A 14,159-nucleotide genomic window follows, 5' to 3' on the forward strand; every position below is an offset into this window, starting at 1 on the left:
CCCACCCCGTCCCCACCTTCCGCCCAGGTGTGTCTCTCTCACCATTCTGCTTTAATGATTACTATTATTCATCCTGTCATTACCTTATTAGTCACTTACTTCTTGTTATCTGTACCCCTCACCTTGAACATAAACTCTAGGCGACAGACCTCAGGCTCTGTCCCCAGGCCTTGAAACATTCGTAAAGCTCAATGAATAGTTACTAAATATGTCAACAATCCAGTGGATTAATACACTGCCCTTCACTGCACATCCAACACTCCCCTCTCACAGAGAGTAACTCTCTAGAAGTCAGGAGGCTCTTGGGGATTGGGTAGACAATGCATAACCGGTCCCAAAGCATCCAAATGATTCTAAGCACGCTATTGCTCTAAAGAATTCATGACCCAGATAACGAGCCCAGGGTCAGAGCTCCCCCTGGCCAGGCCACTAGCAGGAATGGCCTCTCTCCACCAGAGCAGACCCCTTCATTGTTCTTTTGTCAGAATTGGAAAGCCTCTTCAGGAGCAGCACAACGCTCAGAAGCCTCCTGGCCCAAGCAGAAAGAATGAAACCTGGCTGCTGGGCAGACCCTCAGCAGACTCCCAAAGTCAGAAAACATTCTGGGGGTGGGGGATGGGGACTGTTAACAGCCTAGAGTTTCTTCCTAGTGACTGGACTAGACTAGCAAATACCAACGGTCCCACCTGGCCAAAGGTGAGGCTTGGGGCAGCCACGCCCGCCCAGGTGACAGCTGGGACCCAGTATCTGGGTGTGCAGTATCGAGGTCCTGTAAAGATCGAAGGGATGAACATAGACCCACAGAAGACTGGAATCACTGTTCCAGATTGTGCAGATTAGAAACCAGGCTGCCGGTTCAGTCTTCATTTCTTATGTAAGCAAAGGTTCAAAAGGGCCAGAACCCAGGGGGCAGGGGGGTGGGGATGAATAATACATGTGGTTTCTCCTTCCAGCACAAGTCCAGCAAGACGGAGAGGGCATATTATAATGTCACAATGCTGGCAGACCGCCAGTGACAAAACAGACCTAGGCAACAGTCACCCATGGCCACTAACACACAAGACAATGGACTTTCTCCATGGTGCCTACTGGATGCAGGGACAGCAACACCAGGAGACGGTCATGCCCTTCCTGCCAAAACAGTGTGCGCATGTGCCCCTGTGTGAGGGTGTGAGCATGTGTGCCCACGTGAGCATGTGTGCGTGTGTGAGCGTGTGAGCATGTGTGCACGTGTGAGCATGTGTGAGCATGTGTGAGCATGTGTGTACCTGCTGTATATCAAAGCTGAAGCTCTCTTGGTCTCTAAATCCAACTACTCGTTTACAGCAAACACCGGGAAAACACAGTCCACTCTAGACCTCACTGCATACAGGACAAATGACACAGCTTTCTTCACCAGGTAAACTGCCAGAAAGCTCAGATATGGCGGCGTAACCTGCAATCCTAGCACTCGGGAAGCTGAGGCAGGAAAGTCTTTAGCTCCAGGCCAGCCTAGGGGTCAAAGCAAGTAGAGGCCAAAGTGTGGGGTGGCAGAAGGTTCAGAGGGTCAGGTCCAAGTACAAGGGACCTGAGATCAAATCTCTACTCTCCAAAGAAAAGACAGGTAATGTGTGCCTGTAACCCCTGAAAGCTGGCTGGCCTAGCCTAGCCAAAACTTCAAGCTTCTAGTTAAAAGAGAGACCCTGGGCTGTCTCATAGTCTTCTGGACCCAAAACCTGCCCAGAAAGAGCAGGTCTCCGAGGAGCGCTCTCCTAAGACCACAGGTTCACAGGTCCACAGGAGGGACAAGCTCCAGTCAGAGACAGCAAGACCAACTAACACCAGACATAACCAGATGGCAAGAGGCAAGCGCAGGAACCCAAGCAACAGAAACCAAGACTACTTGGCATTGTCAGAACCAAATTCTCACACCACAGCAAATCCTGGATATCCCAACACACCAGAAAAGCGAGATCTGGATTTAAAATCACATCTCATGGTCATGATAGAGGACTTTAAGAAGGACATAAATAACTCCCTTAAAGAAGTGCAGGACAACACAGGTAAACAGGTAGAAGCCCTTAAAGAGGAAACACAAAAATCCCTTAAAGAATTACAGGAAAACACAACCAAACAGGTGAAGGGATTGAACAAAACCATACAGGATCTAAAAATGGAAATAGAAACAATAAAGAAATCACAAAGGGAGACAACCCTTGAGACAGAAAACCTAGGAAAGAAATCAGGAGTCATAGACGCAAGCATCACCAACAGAATACAAGAGATAGAAGAGAGAATCTCAGGGGCAGAAGATATCATAGAAAACATTGACACAATAGTCAAAGAAAATGCAAAACACAAAAAGATCCTAACCCAAAACATCCAGGAAATCCAGGACACAATGAGAAGAGCAAACCTAAGGATAATAGGTATAGAAGAGAGTAAAGACTCCCAACTTAAAGGACCAGAAAATATCTTCAACAAAATTATAGAAGAAAACTTCCCTAACCTAAAGAAAGAGATGCCCATGAACACACAAGAAGCCTACAGAACTCCTAATAGACTGGACCAGAAGAGAAATTCCTCCCGACACATAATAGTCAAAACACCAAATGCACAAAACAAAGAAAGAATATTAAAAGCGGTAAGGGAAAAAGGTCAAGTAAAATATAAAGGCAGACCTATAAGAATTACACCAGACTTCTCACCAGAGACGATGAAAGCCAGAAGATCCTGGGCAGCTGTCATACAGACACTAAGAGACCACAAATGCTAGCCCAGGCTACTCTATCCAGCAAAACTATCAAAATAGATGGAGAAAGTCCATGACAAAACCAAATTTACACAATATCTTTCCACAAATCCAGCCGTACAAAGGATAATAGATGGAAAACTCCAACACAAGGAGGGAAACTACACCCTAGAAAAAGCAAGAAATTAATCTTCTTTCAATAAACCCAAAAGGAGATATCCACACAAACATAGTTCCACCTCTAACAACAAAAATAACAGGAAGCGACAGTCACTATTCCTTAATATCTCTCAACATCAGTGGACTCAATTCCCCAATAAAAAGACATAGACTAACAGACTGGATACGTAACAGGACCCAGCATTTTGCTGCATACAAGAAACGCACCTCAGTGACAAAGACAGACACTACCTTAGAGTAAAAGGCTGGAAAAATTTTTTCCAAGCAAATGGTCCTGAGAAACAAGCTGGAGTAGCTATTTGATACATTTTGCTCATTTCTCTGTTCTGTTCAACTAAAAGATAAGATAATAGATATTTGAACCAACCCGAAGTGTTATTCTGATACATAAGAGTTATAATATCAATTGGGTATTGATCTGAACAACCCTGAATCTCCTGACATTGACATAGATTGAGTTCTAATTTTATTTTCCTGTTCTTAATAAATGATATTGACTCATTAAAAAAAAAGACCCTGTTTTAAGGAAATAAAAGAGAACAATAGAGACAATAGATGCCCTGCCCTCACACATGCACACATGTGCAAACCTGTACACACACACACACACACACACACACACACATACACACACACGCGTGCCCCAAGATAGGAGAGAGAGAAGATGCTCTACCCTATAAAAGACTAAGAGAAACTTAACAGGGTTGGGAACTAATCCAGTGGGAACTAATCCAATGTCCTAATCAGAACAAACAAGTCCTAGACAGACAGCGAGGGACCTAAACGCTAACACTGCCCAGTCCACATGATGTAAACGCTTACTTTGAATTACCTTAATCATGACAACGGTCCTGTCTTTAAAGAAGCCTTTTCTTACAGGGACAAACACTGGCTGTTTATACAGCAATGGAGGACTCAGAATGTACAGGTTACAAGGTGGCGATGCTAGAAGCCAGTAGGCTTTAAGCTTTAAGGCATCCTTGGTGAGAACTTAGGGTGACTCGTGATCACTTTCCCATCTGTGTACACCCTCTCCTCCTCGGAGCCCTGACAAGGCTCACCTCACTCTGGTGGATCTTTCCTGCAGCCCGAGGAGCCCCAGGTGATCTGCCCCCACCCCTCCACACACACTGCCAACATTCTCCCACTCATGGAGATCCAGAGTCCCTCCCATGCCCCAGGCACCATCTCGCCTCAGGCCCTCTGCACTGGCCCTATCCTTGTACCCCAATGCTCTTCCTCCCCTAGCTATCCAGTGCTCCCACACTGGAGCTGGCACAAGTTTGTTTGCCTCCGTCCAGGCCTCTTTTCTTGCCTTGTCACACTTTCCGATGGCTCCCTTCATAACCAGGGACAGGAACTATGCTTCATATGGTGCTGTCTCCTTGGTTCCCAGAACGGCTAGCCCTCTCGGGTGCTTGACCAGTATTTGTGGAATAAATTTACTAACGTAAAAGGGCAACATATAAAGCTTCCATCCCGGTATCTGGCAAATCCTTCATTTTTAGTAGGGTGTGGTGGCATTTACCTATAAACCCAGCACTCAGGAGGAGCATATAGGATCAGGAGTTTAAATTCTGCCTGGCCTACATGAGACCCTCTTTGAAAGAGACAACGATCTCTATTTTAGGGTATACCACAAATTAGTAAAGTTGCTAGCTGCTCATTCTACTGTTTGAACTCTTCTGTTAATTTAGGAAGAAAAGCTAATCTAATATGAAATGAAACTACTTTTCCCAGAACCCCCTTTCAGTTATACATGCCAAGTCGAATTTTTGCCTGAAACTCCCATCAAGTCTTTCTACAGACGAGGAGAGTAGCCAGGTAGGGCAGTAGCAGGGTAAGGAGAGTAGAAGTGTCTGGTCTCTTACAAGAACACGGCCTGGTCTGCTTAACATCAGACTCCTTCCTGTAAGAGAAAAATCTGTTTCCCATGTACCTACCAGGCCACTGTTATTTTGTGTTTTTATCGTTTTCTTTACCTGCAGCTGAAATTAATCCTGACACATGGTAGGTGTGTCAAACACACAGACACTGAAGGGGGGTCCAAAAGTGACACCGTAAAGTAGGAGCACCCAAAGACTGTGGAGGTGGGGAGGGGACACCCAGGAGGCCATGGAACTTTTATTAGCTCAAACAGCACTGGCAAGCGGGGTGGATAAAAGACACTAACAAACTAATGAAGGCCAGGCATGGGGTTGCACGCCTTTATTCCCAGCGCTCAAGAGGCAGAGGCAGGTGGATGTCTGGGAGGGTGGTCCAGAAATGCCTGATCTACAGAGCGAGTTCAGGACAGCCAGGGCTACACAGAGAAACCCTGCCTGGAAACAGCCAAAAAGCAAACAAAACGAAACGAATAAATAAATAAACCTGTGAAAAAGTGGCCACCAACGCAAAGCAGAGTGGGAGTGAGGACAAAACAAAAAGTGGCTTTGCCTTGCACAACATTTCCAGAACACTGCGAGTTCACCACAGTAAGGCTTCCTGTCACGTCCATTACACTAGGAAAGCTCTACCCAGCCAGGTAGAGTTCAAAGGAACTCGAGCTACCGTGCTGGGCAATCGCAAACTTCCTGTCCATGAATACCTAGAAATAAGCCCTCACCCAGTTGGAGTAACGCATGGTGAGCAAAAACAACCATGGAAACCAGCAGCATTCCTGTGGCCTTTGAAGCGACTACGAGAAGGTTGAGCGTGAGATGGCTCAGCATATGACACTGGGCCACAACCTGAATTCAATCCTCAGCACCAACTCCCGATCTCCACATACGTCCCACACACATACAACATATATGCACATCAATAAAACAGAATAAATGTAATGAATAAAAAGGAACATGACTAAACAGAAACACAGTCTAGTAGTTTTTTTTAAAAAAAAAAAAAGACCCACGGCTGCATCCATCGGTCTGGATCAATCTTAGAATTGTATTAAGCAAAAAACATGGTTTCAGAAAATACCTACATGTGTTGGGGTTTGATTTTTGAGACAGTATGTCGTCTGAGGCTCCCAATTACTGGGATCACGGGCACGCGCCACCATTCCGAGCCTCAGTAGTTATCTCTTCCAAAGCATGAGAAGTTGGGAGTTGTGATGCGGGCTCTTGGGTCTGCACAGGAATAATGGCTGCCTGGTACTGCACAACACACTTCTGTTTGTGTATTATGTGTTAAGGACCAGGGGTTTTCCTATTTTTTTCTTAAACTAGGTGTATTCAGGCCTAAGGATGGAGGTTAGTCAAAGAGCCTGCCCAGCCTACGGAGGCCTTGGGTTCCCCGCCCAGTGCTTTTTGACGAGGCACATCTTGATCCAAGGGACAAGCCACTGTCTTCTCTGCACACCGACGAGGCTGGGGCCGGAGTGCAGGGGAGGGGACAGTGGGTGGTTTCTGGTTTTTGTTTGTTCTGGTGTCACAAGCCCATTTCAGTAAGGAACGTTTCTAAAATAAATAAAGCAATGTGACAAGAAACTCAGTTCCTGGTTTCTAGGGCCACACGAGAGACTGAGTCAGCTCCATGGTGCCATCCCTGATGGACACGCACCGAGTTACTGAGCCAGCCCATGTCTCTGTCCTCCATGTGAGAACTGGGCATGGCGACAGCATCCGCTCCGGGGGACTCCCATAAAGAAAGTGCTCGCAGTGGCTTCACCACGCAGGTGAAGACTGGGTACTTCACAGCCATTTGCCTAACCAGTACCCAATGAGAGACGATCTAAGCCCAAGACCAAGACCTGCAGATGATCCTGACCAGTTGACTCCCACACGGGTTCACATCCCTGGTCCCTACAAGCATCCTATGAAGCCTGGTGTGTGGCTGACCCTAAGGACTTATTGAGTCATTGATAACTGAACACATGGCTGCCGGGGTTTACGTAACCACTCCTGTGGCTGTGAACAAAGCACTTGTACAGGACCCCATCCAACACATATGTCTCCTGCAACTACTCCTTCCTTACCAGTCCTTTGCCCAGACTAGCAACGCACCCTATAAAGCTACGTTTCCTAGACTTCCTTGCGGTGGTGGAGAGTGGACATGTCGGGGATTTCAGGAAAGCTTCTGCTTCCCTGTGGCGGTGTCTCCCTCCCCAGCACTCCTTCTTCCTCTCACAGGGATGTGGGGAAACGGGCTGTGGTGGTGTTCACGGGTGAACCCCAACAGGGTACCTTCCTGGCATCGATTCTTGCAGCATCCCTCCTCACAAGGCTGATACAGTGGCTCGCTTCAGCCAACAGGAGGAGGAAGGGGTAGGAGCTGGCTCTTGCCCTAAGCCATAAGAAAACCTAAGAAGTCAAAGAGGCAGGTACGGTGGGGGTGCACGCCTGTAGCTTGGGGCAGACACTAAGTTCAAGGTCAGCCAAAGCAAGATAGCAAGACCCTGTTCCTAATAAATTCAAACAAGCAAACTACAGAAGAAGGAGGAGGAGAAGGAGAAGGAGGAAGATGAGGAAGAAGAGAAGGAAGAAGAGGAAGAGGAAGAAGAGGAGGAGGAGAATGAGGAGGAGGAGGAGGAGGAGGAGGAGGAGGAGGAAAAGGAGGAGGAGGAGGAGGAGAAGCAGCAGCAGTGGCGGCGGCCACTGTTATACAAGTCTGGCTGACTACGAATGCTACATGGAAAGAAAGGTCTAGAGACCACACACACAGAAAGTTGGACGGCCATCCTAGAGGCCATTTGAAGGAAAAAACATCTGGAATATTCTAGCCCTGTGTACTCCCGACTTGCAGCCACTGCAGGACCAGCTGAAGAGCCATCCCATCCAGCCGAGCCTCAGTCAGCGGCACATGCATGAGAAATAATACTCGGTTGACATCTTAAGACATTCGAAGTTTGCCGGATGTCCTGTTGGGCAGCAGAATCTCATCCGAATGTTTCAAGTTTTACGGCGACAGGCACATTCCCAAACTGAAGCGCTCTCTATGAAACGGCCAGCAAAAAAAATCTCTTCCACATTCTGACTTCCCAACAAAGATTCTTAATAGGAAAGAACACGACCCCTCCCCTCCTGATTGTGTCCTAAGTACCCATTAGGCACAGCTCATCTGTATAATAATGATGCCTCTATTAATCATTTCTATAATTAAAAAGCACTTGGCGGAGGTGGCTCATCACTGCGCTGGGCCTGGCGAGCACCTCCAGAACACACACCTTGAGTCTGGACAAGGGGCATCACTCTTATGCCACCACTGCTCACGCTCAGCCTCAGAGGCCGACAGGGCTGAAGTTAAAGTAGCTAAGCTCCAACACCTCTGAGCTAATTAAAGAAGGCCAGCAATTGTAAAAATAATTTTGGGGAAAAGTTAGAAACAGAAGGAAAGCACATGACATCTAGCCAAATAAATTATGGCATACCCGCCAGAGTATGTTTGGAATAGGAATGTGGTTCAGTAGTAGAGCCCCTGCCTAGACTCCCCCAGTGAGGGGCTGGGGGCGTGGCTCAGTGGTAGAGCCCCTGCCTAGAATCCCCCAGTGAGGGACTGGGGGCGTGGCTCAGTGGTAGAGCCCCTGCCTAGAATCCCCCAGTGAGGGGCTGGGGGCGTGGCTCAGTGGTAGAGCCCCTGCCTAGGATCCCTCAGTGAGGGGCTGGGGGCGTGGCTCAGTGGTAGAGCCCCTGCCTAGAATCCCCCAGTGAGGGGCTGGGGGCGTGGCTCAGTGGTAGAGCCCCTGCCTAGGATCCCTCAGTGAGGGGCTGGGGGCGTGGCTCAGTGGTAGAGCCCCTGCCTAGAATCCCCCAGTGAGGGGCTGGGGGCGTGGCTCAGTGGTAGAGCCCCTGCCTAGGATCCCTCAGTGAGGGGCTGGGGGCGTGGCTCAGTGGTAGAGCCCCTGCCTAGAATCCCCCAGTGAGGGGCTGGGGGCGTGGCTCAGTGGTAGAGCCCCTGCCTAGGATCCCTCAGTGAGGGGCTGGGGGCGTGGCTCAGTGGTAGAGCCCCTGCCTAGAATCCCCCAGTGAGGGGCTGGGGGCGTGGCTCAGTGGTAGAGCCCCTGCCTAGGATCCCTCAGTGAGGGGCTGGCGGTGTGGTTCAGTGGTAGAGCCCATGCCTAGACTCCCCCAGTGAGGGACTGGGGGCATAGTAGAATATATGCTAGGATGAAATATAAAATATTTTTTAGATTTTTATTTAATGTATATGAATTTTTGCCTGCATATAAGTGTGTACCTGGTACCCACTGAGGCTAAGAGAGGGCATCAGATCTCCTAGATTTAATGATGGTTGTAAGTCACGATATAGGTGCTGGGACCTAAACCCAAGTCCTCTGCAAGAGCAGTAAGTGCTCTTAACCAACTGAGCCATGTCTGTCCCCCTTCCTTTCTTTTCCTTTTCCCCTTCCTTCCTTCTTTCCATCCTTCCTTTCATTTATGGCTTTTTTTTTTTTTTTTTTTTTTTGAGATAGGCTTTCTCTGTGTAACCCTGGCTGTCCTGGAACTCACTCCATAGACCAGACTGGCCTCGAACTCAAGAGATCAGCCTGCCTCTGCCTCCAAATGCTGGGACTTAAAAACATGTTCCACCATCGCCCGACCATTCTTTTAAAGAAGAGTGAATTGGAGGAACACTGAAAGATGGAGAAATACCTCTCTATGGTACTGCTGCGTGAAAGCGAAATGCGGGGAAATAAAGTCTGTGCTATCCCTAATGGAGAAACACTGTTCCCTGTAGCACTATATAATCACGGAGTTAATACCCGTAGTAAGATGTGGGAAGATGCTGATGTGGGAGGGCACTGCTTGTCCTCAGATAAGGAGGGGAGAAAGAAGAGCCTCGATGAGGGGGGTGGGGCAGACTGAAAACACTCAGAACTTAAAAGTCAGCTCCTGAACACTCTCCCTCCCCACTGTCTTCACTTCAGGAGTCTTCTGGCACACTAGCTGTCATCTGACCTCTCTTTAAAGTCTCGATTACACAGACACTATCAATTAACACCATCTTCCAGAAAAGGCAGCTAGGGCCCAGGGTTCAGGCAGCACAGGACTCAAACATTACAAGAAATGGCGCTTCCTCAACGTCCCCCAGAGTGATGCTCCTACTGCCACGGCAGCCCTCCACACTGCATCGGGATCTGGAGGGTGAAGGCACGTGACTGTCATATGGCAACAGTGGGCCCATGAGGTGCCTCAAAGCGTGGGGCGGGCAGCTGGGAGAAGCCTGAGAGGGCGGGCCCCTGACCTGGCTCCTGGGAAGCCTTGGGGAAACCTGCCTAGGATATTTTTACAGCATCAGTAGCTGCTACCTGGAGTCAGAAACAGAGAATGTGTCAGTTACGACACAGTCTGATTCCAACTCGCTGGTTAATTAAGACCTGCTCGGTGCAAAGCGAGAGTTATTGCCTGTTGAAGCAGAAAGAAGGACAAACCTGGATTGCTCCAGTTCTCCTGCCTTCCTGCCATAGAAACCTGGAGATAGGTCACCATTCCGCACACACGGCAGACACGCACATGGGGGCCTTCCACAAATCTCTGAGATTACCCCACTGTTCTCTAACTCACTAGTATCACACTTTCTCTGCCATGCGACGTGCCCAGAATGCCCAAATGGGCCACTGCCAGTTCCGGGCTGTGAAGCCTGAAGGGGCTGAGGGCCAGGAAGCCAGCAGCTTGAGGCTGACAGACCCCAAGAATGACCACAGAGAGACAGGTGCACAGGCCACGCCAACCATTGCCATGGCTTCCTGGAAATACTGGTGGCACTCTAGCCAACCCCAAATGACAGCAGCTTAGCCACCATCAGCCAATGGGCCACTTAGTAGCATAAATGCATTCACAGCATAACTGACGTTGCACCCACCCACATGTCAGGCACTGTTCTACAAGGATCAAGGCCTTGCCTGTGCTCCCATGGGAAGCAGGTGGAAGAAAAATCCAGTGGAGGAAGAGGCTCCAGGGTGACTGAGAGGAACGCACCCAGGGACGGGAATGTCTGAGCAGAGACTGGGGGGTGAGGGAATAGGGGTGTAAGGGGAGGTGGCTTTGGAAGGTTAGTCCTGAGAATGGCTGTGTGACTATGGGAGGGTAGGTGGACATGCTACCCAAACTACATCCACAGGCAGAGGACACAGCTAGGGAGAGGCTAGAGCAGGGAGCCAGGGACCCGAGCTGGACTACACCAGGTAACACAAGCGCAGGTCAGAGGAGCTGGGGCACACGGCATGACAGCTCAGTGGGTACTACTGCTACTTCCTATTTCCCCCAAAAGAGGAAACTGAGGCCCGGGAGGAACAGGATTCGCAGAAGTCTAGACAGTGTGCACATCAGGCTGGGGAACCCACAGTCCCTGGTAACAAAGTCTGCAGACAGCAGGGGCTCAGCTAGAGTCATCTCCTCTTTCCCTGGGAGTCCGTGGCCTCCATTTTCTTTTCACTTACAGACAGGTAACCACTTCATGGGAAAAGAGGAGGTAAGAGAAAGAGAAAAATGTAAAAGCCTGCGTTCTCAAAGAAGAAACACATTATTAACTTTCTCTGAAAGGTGCTACTGAAGTTAGGAGACATTGCTTACCTACCGGGCGTCCCGGAACACAGCCGCGATTACACTCCAGGAAGATGGCTACGAGGTTGGCCCCAGGTGTGGCTCCTGTCCCAGGTTTTCCCTAGGCAAGGGCCACCTGCCCCAGCTCCCTAGGCCGACCTGGGGTGGTGCCTCCTCCTGTGCTGTGGGTGTCTGGAATGCGGAAATGGGAACCAGCCGTGCCAGCTTCTAACGACTTATTCAGCGGCCTCCAGGCCATGCCAGCTACCGGAGTTCCCCTGAGATGGCTGCTCTCTGCATACAGGCACATTCCCAAAGAGGCTGTTTTGCCAATATTCCCTTTGGGGAAGGGAAATAACAGGATTCCTTACTCATCAGACACGTGGTCTTGGGTCTGAATGAGTTTGGGAGAAAGCTCAAAGGTAACAAAGCCTGCCTGTTACAGGCCACCTGCTTGGTGCTGAGCCAGGACTGGGTCAGCGCCACAGCATCCCTGCCCTGAGCCCAGCAGTTTCATTCACACAACCTTCCCACCCACAGGTGGGCCCCTCGCCTCTGCCGCCAGTGCTGGCTGCAGAGGCTGGAAGCTTAATGATTAAACCTGGGGAAGATCCTGCCGCCCCGCCTTGGATGCACAACTCTGCTCTAACCACTGCCATCTCTCCAGGGCCTCACGGGTAGCCTTTAGGTCAGAACTAAGGCCACTCCTATTCTACAGATAGTGTTGAACAGAAGTCACAGGACGGAGGTCACATAACAAGTAGGTGTTCAACCCAAGCAACATAGCTCAGAGTCCAGCTTCTGACTGCTGTGCTAATATGGCCCTGTGAAGAGACTAGTGTCCACCTTGGGAATAGGAATGGGAGTCAGTGAGGTCATCATCGCTCTGGAGCCCGATAGCTTATGACTGTATCAGCACTGGAAAAGAGAAACAGAATTTCAAGGCCATTCAAAGCTGCATAGAGAGTTGGGGACGAACCTGAGCTACATGAGGCTGTCTCAAAAAACCAAACCAAACAAACCAAAAACCACCAACAAAGAACAACCAACTGTTCCATAACTCACCGTTGCGTTATCACAGGCTGCTCACGCCTGAGCCTTTGAAACGGAAAACAACTGCTCAGTTACAGAGCTTAACCTCCGGACTCTGATGGAAATGTGTAGACTGCTGCACTTGGGGGAGGCTGAGGTGAGAGGAACTGCTACAAGTTCAAGGCCAGACTGGCCGTCAGCATTAGACCCCATCTCACAGGAGCCAAATTAAAACTCACTACTTCCCTCATCAAACTGCAGTGAACCAGAACCACGATACTCTAGCCTGAGGGAGCTCTCAGTCACCTGAGAACAATCGGGCAAAACAAAAGAATGACGGGGCACTGTCAGGCATTAAGCACAGCACAGGATTTCACAAGCTTCAATCCCCCCAACCTAGGAGAATGGATCGGTTCCAGCTCTACCTTGCAGACACGGACACCGTGGGGCCATGGGGCTTACCGGAGATCAATACAGGGCCCAGGAGGACCCAGGACTTGCACATAGGCTAAGTCACATTTCTCAGGCCCTCTGCAGTCTCCCGGGGCAACCACTGTCCACAGATAGGTAGAGGAAAATGCTGCCTATAAGAGGAAGGTTGGGGATTTAGCTCAGTGGTAGAGCACTTGCCTAGCAAGCGCAAGGCCCTGGGTTCGGTCCCCAGCTCCGAAAAAAAAAAGAAAAAAGAAAAAAAAAAAAGAGGAAGGTCGCTTTCATAGATGGTTGGGGACAGGGACAGAACCACCAGAGTTCACAATTTTGAGCTGGCAACCTGCACTTGACCTACATTCTCCCCTCTGTCCGCTCAACAGCCCTCCAGAGTCCTCAGAGTTGAGCCTCTGTGAGAAGCATCTTGCTCAGGAGTGGGAGGGGGCAGAGGGGACCCCAGGTGGTGCCAAGCAGCGAGGGTTCTCAGAAAGCATGCCTGCACCCCCAGTGTTGTGCCCGACTTGGGAGTCCCTACACTTTCAGACAAATTTTGGTAGCTGACTCGACAAAGGGCTCCTAGGGTACAGGGACTACGCACGGGTTTTCAAAGTCAGCCATGATTAAAGAGTGCACAGCTAAGTAACTGAGTAATTACAAATCTGAGAAGTGCAGCACAAACAGCAAAATGCAGGGTACTGTGGTTCTGCTGTCTCACCCACATCTCCGGCCGATCCTCGCACACTCTTGTGTGCTCCTGAACAGCGATGTGAGTTTAATCCCACAGCGCTGGCCTTGGCCTCTGATTTGCACAGACAGGGTTATGTGTCAGGCTATTTGTTCCAGTGCTACCCCGAGAGACCTAAGAGGAATCAGGAGGCAGGGCCTAAGAGCAAGGTTCCTTCTCTCTTAAAGGGACACACAGTAAGAGGTGCCCTTAACTGCTGCTGCACAGGGCCCTATAGGGTGTGCAAACTGGAGCCACACAGGGAGCCAGGGATCATGAGAGGTGCACAGCCGATGGCTGAGGGACACAAAGGACCCTTGCTGAGACCTATGGGAGTCTTTGTGATATCTCATTTCCAGTCCATTATGTTGGGGCTTCCTATGATAGATCAATGAGTCTCAAAACGTGGTTCCTAGACATGGACCCTGGTAGCTCCTGGGGGATTAAAAGTGCAAATGTTCACTCTCACTGGACCTGGAGCATAGAGCTTTCTGGACAAGCCCACTGTGATTCTGCAGGCCTGAGAACCACCCTTTGACCTCCAAAGTGAGTTATTCAAATTCTACAAAGGGAATAAGTGGGTTAGCTGAAGGGGTGGTTG

At 49.6% G+C, this 14,159-nt stretch overlaps 1 protein-coding gene across 5 annotated transcripts in view; it reads right to left on the minus strand.

The window, feature by feature from the left end:
- Sipa1l3 (signal-induced proliferation-associated 1 like 3) overlaps nucleotides 1–14,159 on the minus strand; it is a 206,769-nt gene that overhangs the window by 182,636 nt on the left and 9,974 nt on the right. For 2 of the 5 annotated variants that reach the window (XM_087653689.1, XM_087653680.1), the window contains exon 1: nucleotides 11,404–11,554. The exons of 2 other annotated variants lie outside the window; for them this stretch is intronic. The gene's annotated coding sequence lies outside the window, so the exon portion shown is untranslated. Of the gene's footprint in view, nucleotides 1–11,403; nucleotides 11,874–14,159 lie in introns of those variants that run through there. One more of the 5 variants, XM_087653683.1, reaches the window with a different exon arrangement.

This window comes from Rattus norvegicus, chromosome 1, assembly GCF_021556685.1.
Source record: "Rattus norvegicus strain SHRSP/BbbUtx chromosome 1, alternate assembly SHRSP_T2T, whole genome shotgun sequence".
Taxonomy (NCBI): domain Eukaryota; kingdom Metazoa; phylum Chordata; class Mammalia; order Rodentia; family Muridae; genus Rattus; species Rattus norvegicus.